This window comes from Equus quagga, chromosome 10, assembly GCF_021613505.1.
Source record: "Equus quagga isolate Etosha38 chromosome 10, UCLA_HA_Equagga_1.0, whole genome shotgun sequence".
NCBI classification, from domain to species: domain Eukaryota; kingdom Metazoa; phylum Chordata; class Mammalia; order Perissodactyla; family Equidae; genus Equus; species Equus quagga.
Window position 1 is genome coordinate 37,738,689 of NC_060276.1, and position 11,326 is coordinate 37,750,014.

Genomic DNA, 11,326 nt, shown 5'->3' on the forward strand with positions numbered 1-11,326 from the left:
CAGCTGAGCAAGAAAGGGGGCCAGACAGAGCCAGGAGGGAGGGTAGAGGTGAGGCAAAGCAGAGAAAACCAGACAGAAGCGGAGAAATGAGACAAGAGGGGGGCCTCAGAGACAGTGAAGGAGAAAGGACAGGCTTGGGGAAGACAAGCCCTACAGAGAACCTGAGCCTGCCAACTCTGGTTTGCATTAGCTTTTCGGAGGCCCACTCCAGGGCTTTGCCTGTTCTCTAAATGCCCTTGAGCTGCCCCCAGCTCTGCCCTCAGGTTCCCGCAGCTACGAGAGGGCCACATGGTAATGAGATTTGGATTTCCTTCTGATTTGGACTTCCGGTGATCAAGTTCTTCAGGGAGGGGCACTGCTATTATGCCATACTGACAGCATGAGGGCATTCACCCCATTTCACAGATGGGGATGTGGAGAGCAAGGGGCAAATCTGAAAGGGCCTGAAGAAGAAACCCAGGACACCATCTCAACTTGGGCCAATTCCGCAGCCACCAGAGGCTATATTTTTCTTGTGAAAGAGAATGAGATCAAGAGGAGAAACTAGGAAGGGGTGAGAATTCCAGAAGGTGAGAGGGAACGGTCATGATGGGAAAAGTGGAGTTGGCAGGGAAGGAAGCAGCAGGCCTGAATTCTTCCCCTCAGTGAACACATCTCTCCAAGGCCAGGCTGAGCTGCAGAGCTCTGACACAGAATGCTAAGCCAGGAGAGGGTCCCTGGCCACCCAGATCTCTCTCTCCTCTTGGATCCTAGCCTCTAGTCTGTCAAGGGCTGAACTGTAAACAAGGCTGGGAGGCCAGAGAGGGGGAGCAGGTGTGGGCAAGAGCTGCTGGGAACATCCCACCCAGTAGCTGCCTCCAGCAGTCAAAGACCAAGGGCTCAAATAGCGCCCCTCTGGGGGCTGCTTGGCAGGCGCCTGCTACACAGGGCTCTGGGCAAAGCTTCCTAAAGCCAAATGAGGGCCTACTCAGCTGGATGACTGTGCCGTTTCCCTCCTCTCTGTGAGGCTGCCAGGCATCAATGGCCTGGGCCACCAGCCTGGGATGCCCCCAATGCCTGACTCTGGTCAAAGAGCAGGAGAATCTCAGAGTTGGCAGGGACCTTGGAAGTTATTTACTTCACCCTCGTCCACCCTCTGATGATTTCCAGAAGCAGCAGGCTTTCCGGAAAGGGAAGGCCTTCCAGAGGAAGACTGCAGCTGGGTACTACAGGAGGGGCCAGATTTGGGCAAGTAGAGAGGGAGGAAACTGAAAACAGGCCCAGAGACAGAAGGGAGCAGGGGGTCTGCGGCAGGAGGCAGGAAGATGACAGCCTGAGCCGGGAAGGGGTGCTGGGAAGAGGTTAGCTGGGAAGAAAGAAGCTGGGGCTGACCCAGCGAGATAGGGGGTAAACCTTTTCCTCACTCCCCTCTCATTCCTGGCTCTGCTAGGGCATAAGGTCCTCTCTCCAGTGACCCCTAGGGGAACTTGTGAGGAGACAGGCAGGCCAGTCTAGCCATAGCTGGACAGAGAAATGCATATCTATCCTGCTGCTCTGCCTAGTTACCCATCTGCCCCCTCCTTGACTGAGACGACACAGGTAGCATCTGAATCCCAGGCACCATGCCCAGCAGGCGCTCAGCTGACCTCCTGTGAGGGAATAAACAGGAGCAACCCCTCGATTCTCCCCTGTGTACCATCTCCAAGCTGTCCATCTAGGAGCGCCGGGTGGGGGCAGGGCAGAAATCAGGCCAAGAAGCAACTTGACAAAAGAGGTTATGTGAGCAGAGACCTAGTAAACTCATGCCACCCTGTCTGGAGGTGCCAGAGATGCCAACTACAGCCTCAGGAGAACGAGACACCTTTTATTTTGCCTAATTGCATCTTCCTGCTGAGAGGGAGGAAGGACTATAAGGTCTTTCCTAAAGAAAAGGGAAGATCCTATGGGATCAAAAAGGGGGAATGAGGTTGGTGAACCCTCCACCTAAGAATAAAAGACAAGGGCTAGAGCAGGTGCTGAGTTACTGTCTCAGAGGGCAGGAGTTAGCCCCAAACACTCTGTACCTCCCCCAGCTTGTTGGTCAGGACTCCCCTGTCCGTTTCCTGGAGGTGAGTAGCAGTAAAACTGCAGACCTCCAAGGGCCTGTGGGCTTGTCTTTGGGTGGGGGTGGGGGTGGTAAACACATTGTACCCTACTCTGCAATCAGGCTCAGGGGAGACAGACTCCTAGGGGGTCCTGAGGACCCACAGGCTCCCTACTCAGCAACACAGATTCAACGATGGACCCCAGACTTGACTCACTGATGCAGAAAAGCAGACGCAGGCATTTTAGAAAGAACCAAAAATGGTAAGGAAAAATGATTTTTTTTAACCTAACCCTCAGTTACCCAGAACATTCTATTAAGCAGAAAAGCCCTTCCCCAAGCAGTCAGGTTTTGGTATTACAGTATATTTGTATTTTTTCGGTGATTAAAATCCACAGAGCTGGGACTCTGTTACAGAATAATGCAAGCTCTCTTCCCATCTCCCTTCTTGTAAGGCGAACAATAGCGGAGTTCCTTGCTGTGAGTCATAGGCTCCCTCCACCAGCTTTTAGATAGCATTCATTCGTGCATTCATTCATATATGCAACAAAAATTTACTGAGCACCTACTGTGAGCCAGGCATGGTGCTGGGTACTGGGGATACGGAGGTAAAATAGGCCCAGTCTCTCCTTTCTGGGAGGCTGCAGTCTGAGGTGGGGGCAGGTCCGTAAAAAAACAAAAAAAAAAAACAAAAAAAAAAACCATGTGTCACCTGGCACCAAAGAGGGCAGCAAATGATGCTATGGGAGCACAGAGGAGGGCCTGTTTCCCACCCTCCCATGACTCCCAGCAGACCCCCCGAGCAGAGCGGTGAAGGTGAATAAAAGTCCAACAGATGGACAAGGCAGAGAAGGGCATTCCAGGAAAGCAATGTCAAACATGACGCAAACGAATAAGGAAGATTCAGTAAAGAAGGAAACCTCTAGGTATATTTAAGCCACTTCAATTAAAAAAAGAAATCATAGAACAAATTCAGGCAAAACTGAAGGGAAGCTTTAATTTCTGGTTGCAGGAATGAGGGCAGAGGACTTGTGTTAGCTACTGGCCCCTTTCGTGTGGCCTTGTGGGATGATGCAGTGCACTCAGAAGAGGCCACAGAGACCACGAGGGACACAAGCCTAGCACTAGGGTTACCAGCCACACATCCTATGCACCAACCAAAAGCTATCCATGGAAGGCCCCCCACATCACAGAAGGAAGACTACCAGCAGTTGCACTGAGATCCAGCCATAGTAACGGAGACCAACATGAACCTCAAACGCCCCGTTATGCCCACAGTGAAGAGGGTCCGTGGGAGCCAGCTCTAATTAATGGGCCAGTGCCAAAGGTGTGAAGTTACAAACAACCCTACTGCAGGGCCAGATGTGACTCAGGAAGACCCCCTCGGGACCTGCTGTTCAGTTCACAGGGGCCATCCTGGGGGAAGGAGGGACGAAGATCAATACACACAGCAATAGGAGCAGCTGCCGTTGCTGCTCTGAAGTCCTAGCCAAGAAACAAGCCCCCTTCCCCTCCCCAGGAGGTGGGAAGATAGCCTTGCTTAACATTGCAAGTCAGGCTCTAAAAACTTTTTAGAAAATAACTCCTAACAAAGGTACTCAGATAGAACCATAATGTCAGATTAACAACTTCAAGCCAGCAGACCAGACATTTGTCTAATTAATAAAACTTATAAAGCAGAACAACTTATTGATGTTATGGGCACAGCACTTAGCACAACAACAAAACCCAAATCCATGCAGAATGCTCCATGTTCTCTAGGAAGCCCTTTGTCTGCCAACCTGTACAATCCCTTCTTCAACGCAAACAGGCGCTGGGAGAGGAGGGAACAGTGGAGAGCTCTGGGCAACTGGCTGAGGAGGGGACAGCTCAAGGAGCCCAGCAGGCGAAGGCAATGGGGGAACCTCTGCCTCTTGAACAAATCTGCCAAAGGTTAGTTGCAACCTGGGCTTTGGAGGCAGTGGATCTGGGCTGGAATTCCAACCCTGTAGCAGGTTACTTAACCTCTTGAGCCTCAGTTCCCTCATCTATAAACAGGGCTCATGATAGTACCTACTTCAAAGTGCCTACAAGAAGATTAAATATACAAAGTAAGTGCTCAATCAGTAATGGCTATTAGCAATGATCAATGTTTTGTGTAGGCACCTACTGATAGGATCTGTTGTCCTGTTATAGCCCACTTGGTTCGCCTTTCTCCACAGAATATACTAGGGGTGATTTGAAGATTGGTTCAAATCTCTTTGGAACTTGGGCCCTCACTTCAGATCTACAGAATACATATGCTTTGCCGTGGGGAAAAGAAACTCTATTTTACTACTTCATTAAAGCCACCTTCTCATCATATTTCTAGTGGTTAACAGTGGGGGTGCTGAAGCAAGACCAGTGGGAATCCCTGCTCTGCTTCTCACTAGTTGTGGGACCTTGGGCTTGTCCACCTCTCAATTTCCACCATCTCAATTTCCTCATCTGTAACATGGGGATCATATCAGACTCTACCTCACAGGGCTGTTGCAAAGATTAAATATGGTAACACATGTAAAGCACTTAAAACTGCGCCTGGCACACACAAAACGCTGAGTGAATGCCAGCTACTGTCCTTATCGTACATGAATTCTTCTTACTACATAAACAGCTTAGCACAATGCTTGGCACACAGGAATAGTAGCTACTGGGATCACCAGTACTCTAGGCAAAGATGAGTGACTGGGGACGGAGGAGCAGAAGGGAGATCTGGGTCTTCTCTAAGAAGGAGACTAAGTGACTTAGGATAAACTCACCTTCGGGACCTCAGACCACCCCCCCCCCCGCCCCCCCCCCCCCCCCCCCCCCCCCCCCCCGCTTGAATTCTACACAGCTCAAGAGAAGAAAGGTATGCGCCTGCATACTCCCACCTGCCAAGGTTTCTTGTTTCTCAGCCCCACGATGCTCTGTGAACACTGAGGCCACGGGAGGGCAGGCCAGCCAGGATGCCCCGGCCCTGGGGAAGCCGAGGCCCTGGGTGCAGGGCGCCCAGAAGCACTCCCCCCGACCCCGCACTTCGGATAGGGGGCTTCCAGCCGGGGATGGAGCTTTGGGGCTGCAGGAGCCCCGGGCAGCCGCAGGGGGTCGGGGCCGGAGCCCCTGGAGGGGTCGCCCCTGCTCCCCCAGCCCCCACCCCGCCCCCAACTCTTGCGCGCGGCTGCCCTCCGAGCTTCTCAACCTCCTGGCTCCTTCTCTCCCCTCTCCCCCCACGCCCTCCCCCAGCTCCAGCAAAAACTTCCCGCTCAAGCCGCCACTTTTTCATGGGCGTCCAAAACCTCAGCCCCGCGCATCCTGTCTTCCAGTTTCCTCGCGGGCGATGCTGCGAAGGGGCCCGTGGGCTGCTGACGACCCGATCGGCTCCTTGGGGGCTCGGGGTGGCGGGTGGGGGTGGAGGGATGTGGCTCCCGCCGCGCCAACTCCGTCCAACGACTGCGGGTGCCGAGCGGGCGCGCACCCAGGACCAGGAGCCCGTGCCAGTGCCTCCCGGAGTCACTTTGAGGGGCCGGCGAGGACCCCAGCACCTGGCTGCCGACCCTGCAACCCCAGAGACCCCAGCTCCACCGGCTAGACGCCCCGCTTTCTGGCCCTTTCCCAGGCGAGCCCCAACCCGGCTGCCGGGAGCGCGGTACTTACTTTTGGGGCCCTCTCGGGGCCGGGGCTGGGCAGCCGCCCGGCCGGGCACCCTCGGCCGTGGCCCCTCGCGCTGCCCCTGCCTGTGCCCAGCGCCGACGGTAGCGGCGGCGGCGTCTGTGGAAAGAGAAAGATCACGCCTGCCTTAGAAACCCAGCCCCTGCTGTGACCAGAATCTTAAAGAAGGAGGCAACTGGCTCGGCCCCAGAGCCGCGCTGGGCTGAGGTGGCGAACTAGCGAGGCAGCTGGTAAACACGGCGTCTGCTGCCTCGCCGCCGCCCGCAGTCCGCCGCGGCGGGGCCCCCCCTCACTGGACGGCCCCGCGGGGGAGCGGGGAGGGAGGCTCGAAGTACAGCGCCGGGCGAATAAGCCAGCTGCCCCTGGGTGAGCACCGACTAAGTGCCGGGCCCTGTGCTTTACATCCATTTCATGCTAGCATCCTCTTCATTGTCCAGAGAACAAAACCAAGCCTCAGGGGAGCAAAGCAAACAGCGCCAAATACATGAGCTCCTAATAAGTGGTGGTGGGGCCAAGATTCGAAACCAGAGGGAGCTCAAATTCGCCACTGCTTGCCTCAAATGTCACTCTGTGCTACTGCAAAGCAACATTTGAATACCCCTGTCTCCCCCTCCTGTTTCCCCATTTTTCTGACAGGACTAGGGACAAGTGGCAACTTTAGGTCAGTTTGCTGGTGGAGGTGGAGGTGGGGGCCGTGGGAGGCGGCATCCTGACTGCAGTGCCTAGAGCCAGGGAGTGGCCATCCCTCTTTACCTCGCCGACTCTATGCCAGGCCTTGCAGGAGACAGAAAGTGGAATAGGAGATAGTCTTGATCCAGGTGAGATCCAGGAGACAGGCACCGAGCCTGTGAGGTCTGGATTATGCTAGAAGGGTCATAGGTGGGGGTGCAGAAGCCCCTAAAGGAGCAGGCAGCCAGTGTTCTCAGACACCGATGCCACGGCAGAACCTCGGGGAGCCACTGGTGGGGACATGGGTGGAGAAGGGGCTTGCAGGGATAGCTGGAGAGGGTGCTCTTCCTACAGGCTGATTCTGACTCCTTCCTGGTACTGGAGTGAGGGCCCACAGCACCCACTCTTTAAAGCATGAACGGACGGCAGCCTTGTCAGGAGCTGAAACCCTGTTGCTTCTCTATGGGAGTTATGCAAATCACCCTGCCTCGGCAATGACATCTGTGAAATGGGAAAGATCTTTTACTTCTTCCTTTCTGGTCCAAATGATGAAATAATACAGTATTCCTTCCCTTCTCTTCTAGTCACAAAAAGAAAGAGCAGTTTTAGAACTTGTCTTCCTCCCTGCCTTGCCCCTGCTTAACCATTCAGTCATTCTTTTAGCAAATATTTATTAGCATCTCCTTTGAGCCAGGCACCGGGCTAGGTGCTGAGCACCTCCACGGTTCTGTGAGGGAGTCTCCACGGGAGGTGGAAAGCACACAGGGTTGCAAGTTAGGGAACGCATTTTAAGTCCTAGTTCTTTGACTAAATAGCTATGTGACCCTGGATGAGTCATGTATCCTTTTGGGACCTCGGTTTTCTTCTTGGTCAAACAGGGATAATAACACCTTCCCGTCCTACTTCATGGGGGTGTGTGCGAGGCTCAGTGGAGATAATAGATGTGAAGGAGCTTTGAAAAGTATAAACCCACTAGACAAATGTCAGAGATTAGTCTGTCTCCAGGGTGGGAGGGGGCTGCGGGGAGGCAAAGCTTAAAACAAATCCTGGCTGACTCTCCTAAATTGATTGCACTGAATTCCATCTTTCCCAAATCACTGATCCCGCACCTGAGCAGGAGTCTCTGCTCTGTGAAATACCATGTTCTCTCGGCAGCGCCCATGACATCCGGGTTAGTGATGACCTGGCCTTAAGCTGGGGAGATTGTTTGAGGGACTTGAGTGGAACCAACAGGGCAGTCTGGGCTTTGGGTCCCTAATTTCCCAGCAACAGCAGCACCCTGCCCTCAACTCGAACCCACCTGAGCCCAGGACTGCAAGTGTCTGAGTAGAAACCACTTGAGGCCTCCAGAGACACCCCCTTCAGGAAGCACAGGGCTCATGTCAGACAGCAGAAGGTGGCCTTGAGGGTGGATGTTCTCTCTTTTGGAACCTAGGGGTTCTGGGTTCAGCCTGGCTAGCTGAGATCTACAACAGAACTAGTGGAGCCTGTGGGGGAGTTTTCAGCTTGCTCAACCCACCCCTGCAAGCCCTCCTAAACAGATCTACAGGCTAAATTATAATACTATGCTTGTTATGCAAACGCAGCTTCAAGGCAAATTCCCACATTTCCAGAAGCACTCTCCCCTACCCTCTGCTACCTCAAATAAATACACACTCTAAGGAAACACAAGGTCTGGCCAGGCAAACAGTTGTAGGTAAATCTGCCTCTCCCCCTTCCCACCAGATTGTCACCCTTAAGCCCCTTCAATATAAAAATGCTAGCACCGACGTGGGACAGGGATGGCTCAGGAGCCTGGACACCATGGCCGGCCAAACCCAGCGCTGCACTGCACAGCTCTGGAGCTGAACTAGAATGGGAGTTAGGGACAGCGACAGAAAGGAGCCCAGTCTTGGGCCAGGGTACCTTCAACCAGCAGGTCCGTGGGGGGAGGTGCAGAACAGACAGACTCCATAGCCAGCCTCCCTTGGCAGTCTCAGAGCCCATCCCTCTTGTGGCTGAGGCTCCTCTCAATGTCTTCATAGATTCCCTTGTCACATCCATCTCGCCCAGGCTCCTCTTCTTAATAAAGTGCCCCCGCGGCCACTCCAGACAGCCTGATGTTATCCTTCACTCTCCCGCCCTTTCTCCCCAGTGTGGGCCACACAGCAGTGATTCAGGCCTCCCGGGTCACAGTACAGTCTCCTGGGGAAAATGCTTCCCTAGCGCCCAAGCCAGGGCGTGACGGAAGCATTGGGTGTGGGTGTATCCAAATTTTTTCCTTGTCCCCTCAGGGTGGCCTGAGCCCTGGATTCAGAGCCTTACGCTGAGTTCCTATGCTTACCTCAGCCTGCGTCTTCTTCCATGGGCCAGCTGCTGCTGCTCTCCCCCAGCTGTATAACCTGAGTCCAATTTGCAAAAGCCTTTCTCTCAGTGATTGTTAATAAATCCCCCATCTATATCCCCCTGAAAGACCAGAAAGCTTCAAGATCCAAAGGAATGAATCACTGGTGGTGAAATTTCAGGCACAATGACAGGCAATTGAGGAGACATATTTGATCACATCATGTTTACCTATGTGTAAGGCTGGCCCTGAGGATATTCTGGCATTTTCCTTCGACTATAATGAAGACTTGGAATGATAGCAAAGAAAGCAATAGAAAGTCCACCAGGCTGGGAGCAGGGACACCTTGCTGCTCATCCCAGCTTTGGCACTAATTAGATGTATAATGCCCTATACTTTCCCTTTCTAGGCATCAGTTTCCCCATATGTCAAAAGAGAGCACTGGCTTAGCTCACTTCCAGAGTCCCTTCCCGTTCTAACAGGCTCAAATTGTAGGCTATCTGGCACTGAAATAGACTGATCCCTCCAGAGTGGGCCCCCATTTGGGGACACTGGGCATGGCACTATGTATGCATGGGAGTTAGAGGGGGACAAAGGGCTGGCACTATGGGCATGAGCCTGGCGATGCTATTCAACAAGGTAGCCAGTGTCTGACCCATGTTTGCTAGGGAGCAACCCCTCAGATTCCCAGTGGTAACTCTGTGCCTGTGAATGCCCTATGCCCCCAGGACTGATTCCAGCTGCCACAGGATCAGGGCTCACAGGGCTGACATTCCACCAGTGTGAACACTTGCACCACCATCGCACATTCCTGCCTTAGTGATTGTAAACAGCTGCTTTCCCAAGCCCCCCTGTGTGCCATCCAACTGTCCCCACCTCCTTCGAATCCAGCAGCTAAAGGGTTAATGCCCAGCCCAGTAGGGGCCCTCCAGAACACTGCTCTAGTTCTAGGGGCTGTTCATTCTGCCTGGTCAATGCCCGAGTCATACCAACAATAAAATATTTTTAATATCACCCCAGTCTAGGATTCCACTCTAGTTCAACGTCCCTCCCTCTTCCCAGGCCATTTCTCCGTGAAGATTTGTCAAGGGCTTTCTGAATTGAGGTAAGCCCCACTCCCTGCCTCTGAGTCAGGCAGGCCCTGGTGGGGTTTCACCGAAAGAAGAAAAAGAAGGCAGCAATGGGTGGGGGGCTTGCTCTGTGGTTAGTAGCAGCTGCCCTGGTGACCCTTTGCCCTGCGGTCTGGATCCTGCTGCCAGAGGGTGAAGTCAAATGTGTTGAAGTTGGAGGGGCACTCCCTTCCGCTATTACCTGAACAGGGCACTGATTCTGTACCCCTCACTGGTTCCTCCCGGTCCCCCAACAAGGGCTGTCACGTGCTCCTGTTTGCTCCCCAGGCCCACCTGTGGTGCCTGCCACCATTTTCTTTTCCTCTTTCGTGGCTGACCTCTTCCCTTCTGCTCTTAGCCAGAGCAAGCCTTCCTAGCATTGAAAACTCTGCCCACTTGGTCCCTGTCTCCCCTCCCTCTGCTATTCTACTTCCTTCTCCCTGCCAAGGCCTAGCTGCTCCAATGGGTGCTTCGCCCCTGCAGTGCGAATGTTCTGTTCTCGCTGGGCCCTGTATTAATTTGCTCTCATTTGTGAGCTGCTTTGTTAACGCGCATGGCCTTTTCTCGATGTGTAGTGCTGCTCCCTGCTGCCTCTGTTACCTCCCCACCCACACCCTCCTTAACCTTGTAACAACAGGCCCTCTCCCGTGGAGAGGGGGTTGGGCTTTTGCAAAGCCCTTTCTTGTACATGCTTTAGTAGTTCAGTACAGCCTCACAACCACCCGAGGAAACAAAGTGGGCATGAATGCTGATCTCTGTGGGACTGGAGAGGAACCCAGGGCTCAGAGTGGTGAGAAGGCCTACCTGCATGAAGAGATACTGTGAGATGGCCGAGCAGGCCTAGAACCACAGCTCTTTCCTATGATACCCCACATGCTTATGTCATTCATCTTGGGCACTGCCTTTAGAGGCCCTAACCAAGTCCCCAGAAAAGTGCCCGTATGCACACACACCCATTTGCAATTTTGCTTATGAATTTGTGAGGGGTCATAGCACCTCTGAGGGTCAGGCCCTTGCATCAGTAGTTTTTAAAAGCTGCCAGGTGACTCTAATGTGCACCCGGGGGTGAGAACCACTGCTTGAAAGGAAGATGTAAAAATAAGAGATGAGAGCGTAACAGCCTTAGCAGCCAAGAGCTTTCTTAAAAAGCTTAGGCGTCCCCAGCAAAAACTGAAGGTAGACTGGAATGTGAACTATGGTCTAGCTTCCCTGCCTCAGTTTCTCCCTTTCTGCCTGAAGGAAATCATTCTTTAGGCCTCCTTAGCCCCTCCCCAGCCCTGGACTGGCTTGTAAACTGGTCAGCACTGAGTTTGCTGTGTGCAGGGGTATAAAGAAAGAAACACACCCCTGTCCCATATACCCATATTGGCCATTTGCTGTGTAAGTCTATCTTTAGCATCTTCTGCCTGCAAGGGTGGAGCTGGATTCCTCTGAGTAAGGCACGGGGTCTCTCTCGAGGTGAAGGGTAGAGACTTTCAGGTCAATCACCTATAA

General features: G+C 53.4%; 1 protein-coding gene across 1 annotated transcript in view; it reads right to left on the reverse strand.

Annotated features, from left to right (window-relative positions):
- The window catches only part of FRMPD3 (FERM and PDZ domain containing 3), a 76,228-nt gene extending 70,461 nt beyond the window's left edge, over positions 1-5,767 (reverse strand). The window contains exon 1 of the mRNA XM_046672727.1: positions 5,717-5,767. The gene's annotated coding sequence lies outside the window, so the exon portion shown is untranslated. The remainder of the gene's footprint in view (positions 1-5,716) is intronic.
- Between the last annotated feature and the right edge of the window lie 5,559 nt (positions 5,768-11,326).